At 52.7% G+C, this 11,564-nt stretch overlaps 1 long non-coding RNA gene across 1 annotated transcript; it reads left to right on the plus strand.

Annotated features, from left to right (window-relative positions):
* Positions 1-1,227: 1,227 nt before the first annotated feature.
* Positions 1,228-10,457, plus strand: LOC129007222 (uncharacterized). The gene is made up of 3 exons (XR_008492265.1): positions 1,228-1,376; positions 8,237-8,363; positions 9,128-10,457. It is a non-coding gene; the product is annotated as an uncharacterized LOC129007222 (long non-coding RNA).
* The last annotated feature ends 1,107 nt before the right edge of the window (positions 10,458-11,564 follow it).

The raw sequence follows: 11,564 nt of genomic DNA on the forward strand, positions 1-11,564 counted from the left end.
AAATACGGGCGGCTCAACGCATCGAGCCGTATTAACTTTAATTATTAACATTCAATGTAATTATGAGCTATCTTTCTCTTTGCATCCGAGGAAAGCTCTGTTCCTGTGCAGTGGGGCTGTTCTGGGGGTGAGAGAATGTCTGATATACTTCTCCTAAATCTGAAAAACAAATAATAGTAATGATAAAAAACAAATTGAAATCATAAATAAATGGTCTTATTACAGGCAAGGTGCAGGCAGACGGGAAGGCAGGGCTGGGGCACCCCTACAGCCGTGGTGGCCGTTCCCCAGCAGGGACCTCGCCATGGTCTCGAGAGCCGTATTTCATTAAACAAGTAAATACAAAGACAGTCATGCTAAAAATTCATGGAATGTTAAGCCACAATTCGCCAGACTATAAACATCATTACGTCTTGATATTCCTGTTATCGGTCAGAGGGGGAGGCTCCTCACGGTGCATTTTCTGCTCAATTGCTTTGGACACAGTTTCTTTCTACATCACTTCTTCGTGGCTATCTCAGGAAGGGACATGAGGGAGGAGAGTGGCCTCCTGGGCTCCTGCGGCCTCGGCATGCCGTGCTTTGTTAGTAAGCGCGATGTCAGGCGTGGCCTCTCCTCTTTCCTCCTTTGTGGGTGGGGCCCATTGTCCCACCTCACTCCGCTCCGGTTAACCACCACGATGTTGGTTGTGTGGACTCGGCCTGTTCCTCTTGAGGAATGGGATTCACGCTCCAAAAGTATCCAGCCTGCACCTGGGAGCCCCTCAGAGATGACGCCCTCCTTCCTGCCCCCGCCCCCGACCCTGCACCCAGCACCAGCCAGAGACAGCCTGGTGTAGCCCCCAGAAGTCCATGGAGGGGAAAGTGGGAAAAACCCCACTTTTAAGAATGTGACCCCCGTGCTTTTCCCAGCTTGTTTAAGCATTTTAAAACTTGTTCTGAAATACACATAAAAGGCACCACCTGACACATTCTAAGCATATACAGTTTGGGAGCATTCAGTACGTTTGCACGGATATGGTTTGGCTCTGTGTCCCCGCCCAAATCTCAGGTGGAATTGTAATCCCCAGGGTTGGGGGTGGGGCCTGGTGGGGGACGATTCCTCCCGAAGGGTTTAGCGCTGTCCCTGGGTGCTGTCCTCCTGACCAGGCCTGAGTTCTCTCTAGCTCTGGGTGTTTAAGGATGCAGCAGCTCCCGCTCACTCTTTTGCTGTTCCTGTCAGGTTAGACCAGCCTGCTTCCCCTTGCCTTCCGCCACGATTGAAAGTCTCCTGAGGCCTCCCAGAAGCCAAGCAGACGCCAGCATCAGGCTTCCCCTGCAGCCTGAGGAACCGTGAGCCAATTCAGCCTCCTTTCTGTATCAAGTACCCAGTCTCAGGTGATTCTTTATAGTGGTGCGAGAATGGGCGAATACATGCTGTGTTGCGTAGCCCTCCCCCCGCCCCCGCAGCCTGCTCTCAGGCTTTCTATACCCCCACCTCCTCTTTGCTCATGGCTGACGGATACCTAGCGAGGAGGGGACCTGCAGGGGCTCACGCCTTTTCTGCTAGGTCACGGGCAGCAAGCAGGGCCGTGGGCTTTCATCCGAGGCCGGGTCTGAAGGTTCCTACGCTCCCAGCCATCTGACCCCTCCACTCCCTCCCACCCCTGTACGGAAGCCCCACCCAGACTGGGCTGAGCCTCCTGGGGCCCCAGGGCAGTGTGCCCACTTCTGAGTCCCTGGAAGGTCTTTCTGCATCCTGCGGCTGGGTCCTGCCCCTGGGACTTGGGCCCTTTGGCCTCAGAGTCACCCAGGAACAAGGCCCCCATCTTTCTCCAGCACAGCCCGTGCTAATGAGAGGCAGACACAGACTCCGAGCCCCCCTTGCACCCCTGTTTCCCTCCTCAGCGCTTCTCCAGCTGCCCAAAGAGTGGGCAGGAACTGTCACCCTTGGGCTACAGAGGCTGGGCCCTCCAACCCCAGCAGACAGAGGTTCTGGGAGCTGCCTCAGCATGACCCAGCAAGGGTGGGCAGCGGGGACTGGCCATGGGGTGCTATGCATCTCAGTACCTGCTCCCAGCCCCTCCCACCCCCTCACATCTCCTTCCCGCACCCTGAGTCCAGGGGATGGGGTAGCGGCCAGCCCAGCGGGGAAGAGAGTGGAGTTTTAACTCGGGGTGCCCCAGGGTGAGCTGGGGGTGTTGAGGGGGTGACGCAGGTGGGCAGCACTTGGCCCTCACAAAGGCTGTCATTTTCATAGCAGAGAGTAAGGCTGCCAGACACAGCTCTGGGATCAGCTCCGGTCCCCTCAACAGTGTGGTCAATGTTCTGTGGGTGGCCAGTGACCCATCTGATGAGCCCGGCAGACAGGATCGTGTCCTTGGGGATATGGGACCGGCGCCTATGAGGCAGGGCCCGGCCCGAGGAGCCTCCGGGGTCTGCTGGGTTCTTGGCATCCGTCCACCGTGCACCTCCTATCCCCCCAAGCCTCTCCTCCCACACCCCTTCCTCCTCGCCTCTCAGGGCCCGTGCAGCACCTTCGTAGCACCCCAGCTTATGTGACCTCAGGTTACACAAGCAGCAGCCTGGGGCACCTCTGGGCTCCTCTGTCAAATCATCAGGAGGATCTGGCGGGCTGCATGTAGGCAGACGGTCCACGGAGCCACAGCCGGGACCCGAACAGAACCACTTGGGGTCCAGCCCTAGATGCGAGCTCAACAGCGAGGAGAGCCCTGACCTGGAGCGACAGCCCGAGGCCCCTGCTGAGACGGAGGCCATGAGCTCCGACAACACAGACGGAAGGCCAAGCGCAGTGGCTCATGCCTGGAATCCCAGCACTGTGGGAGGCCGTAGCGGGCAGATCGCCTGAGGTCAGTGGGTCGCCTGAGGTTGGTGGGTCACCTGAGGTCAGGAGTTCGAGACCATCCTGGCCAACATGACGAAACCCCATCTCTACTAAAACCACAAAAATTAGCCAGGCATGGTGGCAGATCCCTGTAATCCCAGCTACTTGGGAGGCTGAAGCAGGAGAATCACTTGAATCCAGGAGGCAGAGGTTGCAGAGAGCTGAGATCTTGCCACTGTATTCCAGCCTGGGTGACAGAGTGAGACTCTATCTCAAAAAAATAAAAAATAAAATAAAATAAACACAGATGAGAAAATGTCCCCAGCCCCCGAAATACCACAATGAAACCGAAAGCCAAATGAGCTGGGAAAGAAACATTGCTACATGCACGCCACAGAGAATGCTAATATCTTCCGTTTACATAGGGCTTTATAAATCAGTATTAAAACCCGGAAAGGGCATGAACAACTCACAAAAGAAAAAGGCAAATGGCTACTAAATACATGGAAAAAATGTGGAGCCTCAGCAGTGAATGAAAACACGCAAGGCAACAAGCGTCAGAGCTCGGCCCATGAGGGCACACCAGGGCGGCTGGTTCACATCCACAGCTGACGGAGGAAGGAACGGGCGTGAGCCCATGGCCTTAAAATCAGTGCAACTCGGCCCGGCACGGTGGCTCATGCCTGTAATCCCAGCACTTTGAGAGGCCAAGGAGGGAGGATTTCTTGAGCTCGGGAGTTCAAGACCAGCCTGGACAACATGGTGAAACCCCATCTCTACAAGAAATACAAAAATAGCCGGGAGTGGTGGTACATGCCTATAGCCTCAGCTACTCGGGAGGCTGGGGTAGGAGGGTTGCATGAGCCCGGGAGGCTGCAGTGACCTGAGATTGCACCACTGCACTCCAGCCTGGGTGACAGTCGCCATGCTGACCATTATGGCGTCAACTGCGTCCCCCCAAAATTCAGAGGTCAAAGTCCTAGCCCCCAGGGCCTCAGAACGTGTCTGTACCTGAGGAGAGGGTCTTTAAAAAGGTAATTGATTTAAAATGAGGTCCCTGGGGTGGGCCCTAATCCAATAGAACTGGTGTGTTATAAGAGGAGTAGATGAGGACACAGACACACACAGAAGGATGACCACGTGAGGACACAGGGAGAAGGCAGTGTCTGCAAGCTGAGGAGAGAGGCCTTGGGAAGAACCAGCCCTGACACCTTGATCTCCGGCTCCAGCCTCGAGGACTGTGGGACAATTAGTGTCTGTTGTCCAAGCCGCCCTGTCCTGGGTGCTTTGTCTTGGCAGCCATAGCAGATGAATGCACTGGCGTTTGGTGAAAAACTGGCAGGCTCTGAGGGAGTTAGTCAAGTGCATGTGAAGGGAAGGCCCTCTGGGCCAAGTCCAGGGCGGTGGCCGGAGGCAAGCGTGTGCCCACCGCACAGCACCGTGAGGAGGAGCCAGCCAGCTGGAGCAGCGCACGGCAGGTGAGTGGGAGACGAGGTCAGAGAGATGGGGGGCATCTTGGCTTTGACCTTGAGTGAGAAGGGCTCATGGAAGAGTTGCAAGCAGATGGGGGATGGACTCTGCCTTATGTTCTTAGAGGGTCCCTCGGAGCCTATGTTTACCTCATAAGGGGCCAAGGGTAAAAGTCAAAGACCACAGAGAACTCATCAATATGAATATACACGTTATACCAACAAATTAGATTATTTAGTGGAACAAATTAGATCACTTAACTGGATAAATCAGGTAAGTTAGTTGAAATAGACAAATTCCTAGAAAGACACAATCTACCAAAACGGACTTAAGAAGAAATAGAAACACTGAATAAACAAGATTAAAGGAATAATTTAAAAATTTCCCATAAGAACAAACTCTGGACCAGATGGCTTCACTGGTGAATTCTACCAAACACGTAAGGAAGAATTAATACCAGTCCTTCACAAACTCTTCCAGGAAATAAAAGAGGAGGGAACACATCCTGATTCATTCCATGAGGGCAGAACCATCCTGACACCCAAACCAGACAACGACATCTCAAGAAAAGACAGTTATAGGCCCGGCGCGGCAGCTCACGCCTGTAATCCCAGCACTTCGGGAGGCCGAGGCAGGCAGATCACTTGAGGTCCAGAGTTCGAGACCAGCCTGGCCAACATGGTGAAACCCCATCTCTACTAAAAATACAAAAATTAGCTAGACGTGGTTGTGCATGCCTGTAATCCCAGCTACTAGGGAGGCTGAGGCAGGAGAACTGCTTGAACCCAGGTGGGGGAGGTTGCAGTGAGCTGAGATCACGCACTGCCCTCCAACCCTCCAGCCTGGGCAAAGAGTGAGACTGTTTCAAAAAAAAAAAAAAGGAAAAGAATAAGAAAAGAAAAGGCAGCTGTGCAGCTATAGATCAATATCCTTTCTGAATATACACACAAAAATCCTTCCACAAAATATTAGCAAACTGAATATACCAACACAGAAAAGGATTATATATCATGACCAATTTCTGGAGTCTATCCCAGGAGTGCAAGGCTGGTTTAAATTCAAAAATCAATTAATGAGATACACCATATCAACAGGATAAAAAAACAAAGCCACATGATCATCTTAACTGATGCAGTAAAAACATTTGACAACATCCAACATGCTTTCGTCATAAAAAAATCAACAAACTAGGAATAGAAGTGAATGTCTCTCACCTGATAAACAGCATTTTTTTTTTTTTTTTCCCTGAGACGGAGTCCTACTCTGTCCCCAAGGCTGGAGTGCAGTGGCGTGATCCTAGCTCACTGCAACTTCTGCCCTCTGAGTTCAACTGATTCTCCTGCCTCAGCCTCCCAAGTAGCTGGGATTACAGGTGCCTGCCACTGTGCCTGGCTAATTTTTTGTATTTTTAGTAGAGACGGGCTTTCACCATGTTGACCAGGCTGATCTGGAACTCCTGACCTCCTGATCTACCTGCTTCAGACTCCCAAAGTGCTGAGATTATAGGTGTGAGCCACCGTGCCCAGCTGATAAAGAGCATTTTTTTTAAAAAGCCACAGCTAACGTCATTCTTTTTTTTTTTTTTTATTGAGACAGAGTCTTGCTCTGTCACCCAGGCTGGAGTGCAGTGGTGCAATCTCGGCTCACTGCAAGCTCCACCTCCTAGGTTCATGCCATTCTCCTGCCTCAGCCTCCCGAGTAGCTGGGACTACAGGCACCCGCCACCACGCCTGGCTAATTTTTTGTATTTTTAGTAGAGATGGGGTTTCACTGTGTTAGCCAGGATGATCTCGAACTCCTGACCTCGTGATCCGCCCGCCTTGGCCTCCCAAAGTGCTGGGATTACAGGCATGAGCCACCGCGCCCAGCCAGCTAACGTTATTCTTAATGATGAAGGACTGCTGCTTCTCCCCTAAGATCAAGAAAAGAAAAGGATGTTTGCTTTCACCACTCCTATTTGACATTGTACTGGAGATTCTAGACAGGGTAATCAGTCAAGGAAAAGAAACGAAACGCATCCATATTGGAAAGGAAGAAGTAAAACGATCTCTATTTGTAGGTGACATGAACTGGTATATAGAAAATCCTAACGAATCCACTGAAAAGCTATTAGAACAAGTTCTAATAAACAAGTTCAGCAACATTGCAGGGTGCAGATCAATATGCAAAAATCAATTCTATTTCTATGTGCTAGCCATGAGCAATCTGAAAAGGAAATTAAGAAAACAATTCCATTTACAATAGCATCAAAAGGAATAAAATACTTAAAAATAAGTTTAATAAAAGAAGTGCAAAGCTTGTTCTCTAAAAACTACAAAACACTATTGAAAGAAATTAAAGAAGACCTAAATAAATGGTAAGATATCCCACGTTCATGGATTGGAAGTCTTACTATTGTTAAGATGACAATACTCCCCAAATTGATCTACACCTTCAATGCAATTGCTGTTAAAATCTCAGCTGCCTTTTTTACAGAAATTGACAAGCTGAGTCTAAAATTTATATGCAATGGGCATGGTCTACAGTTATGTGGATAAGTAAGGCATGGTCTACAGTTACGTGGATAAGTAAGGCATGGTCTACAGTTACGTGGATAAGTAAGGCATGGTCTACAGTTACGTGGATAAGTAAGGCATGGTCTACAGTGTCCGTGTGACGGAACATTATTCAGCCACAGAAGGAAGGAAATTCCAACACATTCCACAATGTGGATGGGCCTCAGACATTGTGCTTAGGGAAAGAAGCCAGACACAAAAGGCTACATATTGTGTGATCCTGTCCGCGTAAAATGTCCAGAACAGGCAAATCCACTGAGTGAGGAAGTAGATCTGTGGTTGCCTGCAATCGCAGGGGCCGGGAGTGGGGAGTGTGTTTAATGGATGTGGGGTTTCTGGGGGGATGATGAAAATGTTCCAAAATTGATTGCAGTGATGGCTGCACGGTTCTGTGAATACACTAAAAAACACAAATCACTGAATTTAAATTGGTGCAATTTAAATTGTGCAATTTAAATTGGTGAATGGTCTGGGCATGGTGGCTCATGCCTGTAATCCCAGTACTTTGGGAGGCTGAGGCGGGTGGATCACCTGAGGTCAGGCGTTCAAGACCAGCCTGGCCAACGTTGCAACACCTGGTCTCTACTAAAAATGCAAAAATTAGCCGGGTGTGGTGGTGGTGCACGCCTGTAATCTCAGCACTTTGGGAGGCCGAGGCAGGCGGACCACGAGGGCAGGAGATCAAGACCATCCTGGCTAACATGGTGAAACCCCGTCTCTACTGAAAATACAAAAAAATTAGCTGGGCGTGATGGCAGGCACCTGTAATCCCAGCTACTCAGGAGGCTGAGGCAGGAGAATCGCATGAACCTAGGAGGCAGAGGTTACAGATCACACCACTGTACTACAGCCTGGGTGACAGAGGGCGACTCCATCTCAAAAAAAAAAAAAAGAAAGAAAGAAAGGAAGTAGAAGGAAGTAGATCTGTGGTTGCCTGAAATTGCAGGGGCAGGGAGTGGGGAGTGTGTTCAATGGAGTGGGTTTTTTGAGGGGAACATATTGCAAAATTGATTGTGGTGATGACTACATAGTTCTGTGAATACACTAAAAAATACACATCATTGAATTGTGCAGTGTGAATTGGTGAATTGTATGATACGTGAATTATATTTTATAATTTATAATTATATATATTTATTATATAATTTATAATAAAGCTGTTAAACATTTTTAATGGAAAGGAAGATGTTACAGACATCACATTTAGCAGAAGACAGCTGGCAGACACAGAGCTAGAGGTGAACTAGTGGTTTGCTCTGGGTGGTGGGACCAGAGGTGATTTTTGTTGCCTCTTCATTTGGCTACATTTTTCAAAATTTCTTCAATACCCATACATGTATTTGTCAATTTAGAGGCACATAGCATCACTTTCTCAACCGTCTTTTCAGACACATGGGTCCCACCCTCCTGTCTAAATTTTGGCTATCAGCTCATCCTGCCACCTCTCCCTCCCCATTCCTGGTTTCTCTCAACAGGAGGAGGAGCAGGGGCTTCTGCATCAAAGGCCGGCTTTGGGTGAGTCAGGTCACCACTCTGACCCTCAGAATCCTCTTCCCCACCGTGGGAGCTGTACCTTGCTTCCATGACACTCTCTCCCCTGCTTTCCTCCCGCTGCTCTGCTCCTTCTCTCCCGGGGCCTTCCCTTACTGCACCATCCCTCCGTGTACCCCTCCCCACCCGCTGGCCTGTCTTCTCACTCCGCAAGCCCTCCTTGGGTGTCTGGCTCCTACGTGGGCAACGCTTACCTCTGTGTGCTGGTGACCTGCAGAGCTTCCAGAACAATGTGTGCAGTGTGGAGCTGACCCCCCTGCCACCCCCAACAGGGGTCACCTGGGCACTGCCCTTCCCAGACTTCCCTCCTTGTCCCTCAGTGGGGGCCATCGTGGGGGTCTGAGCACACATGCTGGGCAGATGCTGGATCTGTGCTGGGCTTCTGAGCATCAGAGGCCTCAGTGTGCCCCTCCAGGCTTCCTGGACACCTCCATTGGGTGCAGCAGGAAGCCCCCAGGCTGGGACAGGGACAGGAGCTCAGATAGAGACAGGCGGTTCAACAGCTAATGTCCCCACTGTGACAGGCGCTGCTTTCCACCAGTGTGGCTGGGAGCACCTGGTGGTGGGGACACCCAGAGGGGCCTGGGTGGGAGATCCCGGCACCTGCTCCCGCCTGCACACTGACCTCCTGCCTGTCCCTATGGGGGTCTCTGGCCACCTATGTACAACAGAGGGGGAATTAGACTGTGGCCATCCTCTCTAGAACTGCACCCTGTTCCTTTCTGCAGCAGGACGGGCTGGCCAAGAGCAACCGATTGTCAAGGTAAGAGGCCGATAGCTGTCGGGCACGGAGCTGGTGGGTGCCAGGCTGGCGGGGCATGGGGTAAGCCTCTGGGAAGGGACTGATGAGAGAGCAGCGGGAGGACCAGAGGCGATGATGAAGGCAGGGAGGGAGTGGGATGGGGTCAGCAGCAACAGCGACCCCAACCTGAGCCGCCCTGACCCAGCTCTCTGACCCCTGTCCAGGGACAGGTGGGTGCGGGGTGTGAGCAGAGAGGACAGAGGCAGGTGTGGCCGTGGGCAGGGTGGCCTCTCTAAGGCCACCCAGGGTAGTGGGGGATCTATTTGCAGGACCGAGTCATGGGCAGCCTGGGCCAGCCAGGGAGGCCCTGCCAGTGGGGAAGGAGGTGGCTGCTCCGACGGCTGGGCCAGAGGTGTCCCCTGATGTCCGTGAATGGTCTGGCAACCAAGAAAGCGGCTGCTCTTCCTCCTCCACACAGCTACCTTGGTGAGCGAGACGGGACAGATCAGGGATGGGGCAGGCGCAGGAAGCCCAGCTCTCAGGCAGGTGAAGGGGGCGGGTCCAGGAGGGGGTGTGAGGCTCGCTGGGAGGCCCCGGGAATGCGCGCGACTGCAGGCCGGCTGCCCACCCGTGCCACCTGCCCTCTCCCCCCGGGCCCTCGGCCCAGCTCCCGGTGGCCGCGAGCATGTCCCGCAGCTCGGAGATGCTGCTTAGCGGGGCGCCCCGTCATTGGTCGTGCGCCTGCTCAGTCTGGGGCAGGGGCTGGGACAGCATCTTTAATCCCTGGTGCCGGTGCGGGGATTAGGGCAACGTGGAGTGAGTGAGTGAAGGGATGGCGCCGTGAGCCCTCAGCGCGGGGAGACACACGCCGCCGGGCCGGGGCGCCAGGAGCGGGGGTGGCGGGGAGGGGAGGGAGAGAAGGTTGATGACGTCAGTGGTTCCAGTTCCGCAGCAGCGGAGGCCAGAGGGGGACGGGAGACACCAGCTGACGCCCAGAGCCTCACAACCTCTGGACACACATTCTCCCGAGGGCCAGTGCCTGGAAACAAAGGCCACCCCCGCCGGCCGGAAACTTCTAGGCTGGCAATGGAGATGGGACATCCGGTGACCCCCTCTGTATCCTCCTCTCCCCTGGGGTCCTCCAGGAAGGCCTGCGTGATCGATGACCCACTTTGTTGTGTTTTGTTTTGTTTTTGAGATGGCCTCTTTTTCTGTCTCCCAGGCTGGGGTGCAGTGGTGCGACCTCGACTCACTGCAACCTCTGCCTCCCGGGTTCAAGCAATTCCCCTGCCCCAGCCTCCCGCGTAGCTGGGACTGCAGGTGCGCGCCACCACGCCCGGCTGTTTTTTTTTTTTTTTTTTTTTTTTTTGAGACGGGGTCTCACTCTGTCGCCCAGGCTGGAGTGCAGTGGCGCTATCTTGGCTCACTGCAAGCTCCGCCTCCCAGGTTCACGCCATTCTCTTCCCCAGTAGCTGGGACTACAGGCACACTCCACCACGCCCGGTTAATTTTTTTTTTTTTTTTTTTTTTTTTGTATTTTGTTTTTTCAGTAGAGACGGAGTTTCACTGTGTTAGCCAGGATGATCTTGATCTCCTGACCTCGTGGTTCACCCCCCTCGGCCTCCCAAAGTGCTGGGATTACAGGCGTGAGCCACCGTGCCAGGCCAATTTTTGTATTTTTAATAGAGACGGGGTTTCACCATGTTGGCCAGGCTGGTCTTGAACTCCTTACCTTAGGTGATCCACCTGCCTCAGCCTCCCACAGTGCTGGGATTACAGGCATGAGCCACCTGGCCTGGCCTCAATGACCCACTGAGCCCGGCCTCAATGACCTACTTGTCCACTGGCCTGCACTTACATCCTCAAGCAGCTGGAGCCGCCTCCTGCAGGAAGCCCTCCCCCTGCCACCCACCCACCCACAGGCAGGGCTTCCCCTTGGGTTGCCATGGACCTTGTGGTCGGCAGGGCACCCGGTGCACCCAGGTGTGTCTCCCTGTGTGGACCATGGGCTCTTCTGGGTGGAGCTCAGAAGAGCTGCTGTGCAGCTTTACTGAAGTAAGATTGTACGAATGTGATTCGATGAGTTCGGCAAACGACCCAGCCATCAGGATGCGCGAGAATTCCTATCGTCCTGGACCCGCAGCCACCCTTCTGCCTTCTAGCTACAGTTTTGCCTTTTCTATAATGTCAGAGAAATAGAATCATACAGCACATGGCTTTCTGAGGCCAGATTCTTTCACTTGGTCTAATGTGTTTGAGATTTGCCCACATCTCGGCCACACTCCCCAGCCCGCTGCTGTCACGGCTGAGTCGTGTTCCCCGTGTGGGTGCACCACAGCCTGTCTGTCCAGTCATCACCCAAGGACAACGGGGTTCTTTCCACTTCTAGGCTGTTACTAATAAAGTGGCTATGAACGTTTGCA

Source organism: Pongo pygmaeus, chromosome 9, assembly GCF_028885625.2.
Source record: "Pongo pygmaeus isolate AG05252 chromosome 9, NHGRI_mPonPyg2-v2.0_pri, whole genome shotgun sequence".
Taxonomy (NCBI): domain Eukaryota; kingdom Metazoa; phylum Chordata; class Mammalia; order Primates; family Hominidae; genus Pongo; species Pongo pygmaeus.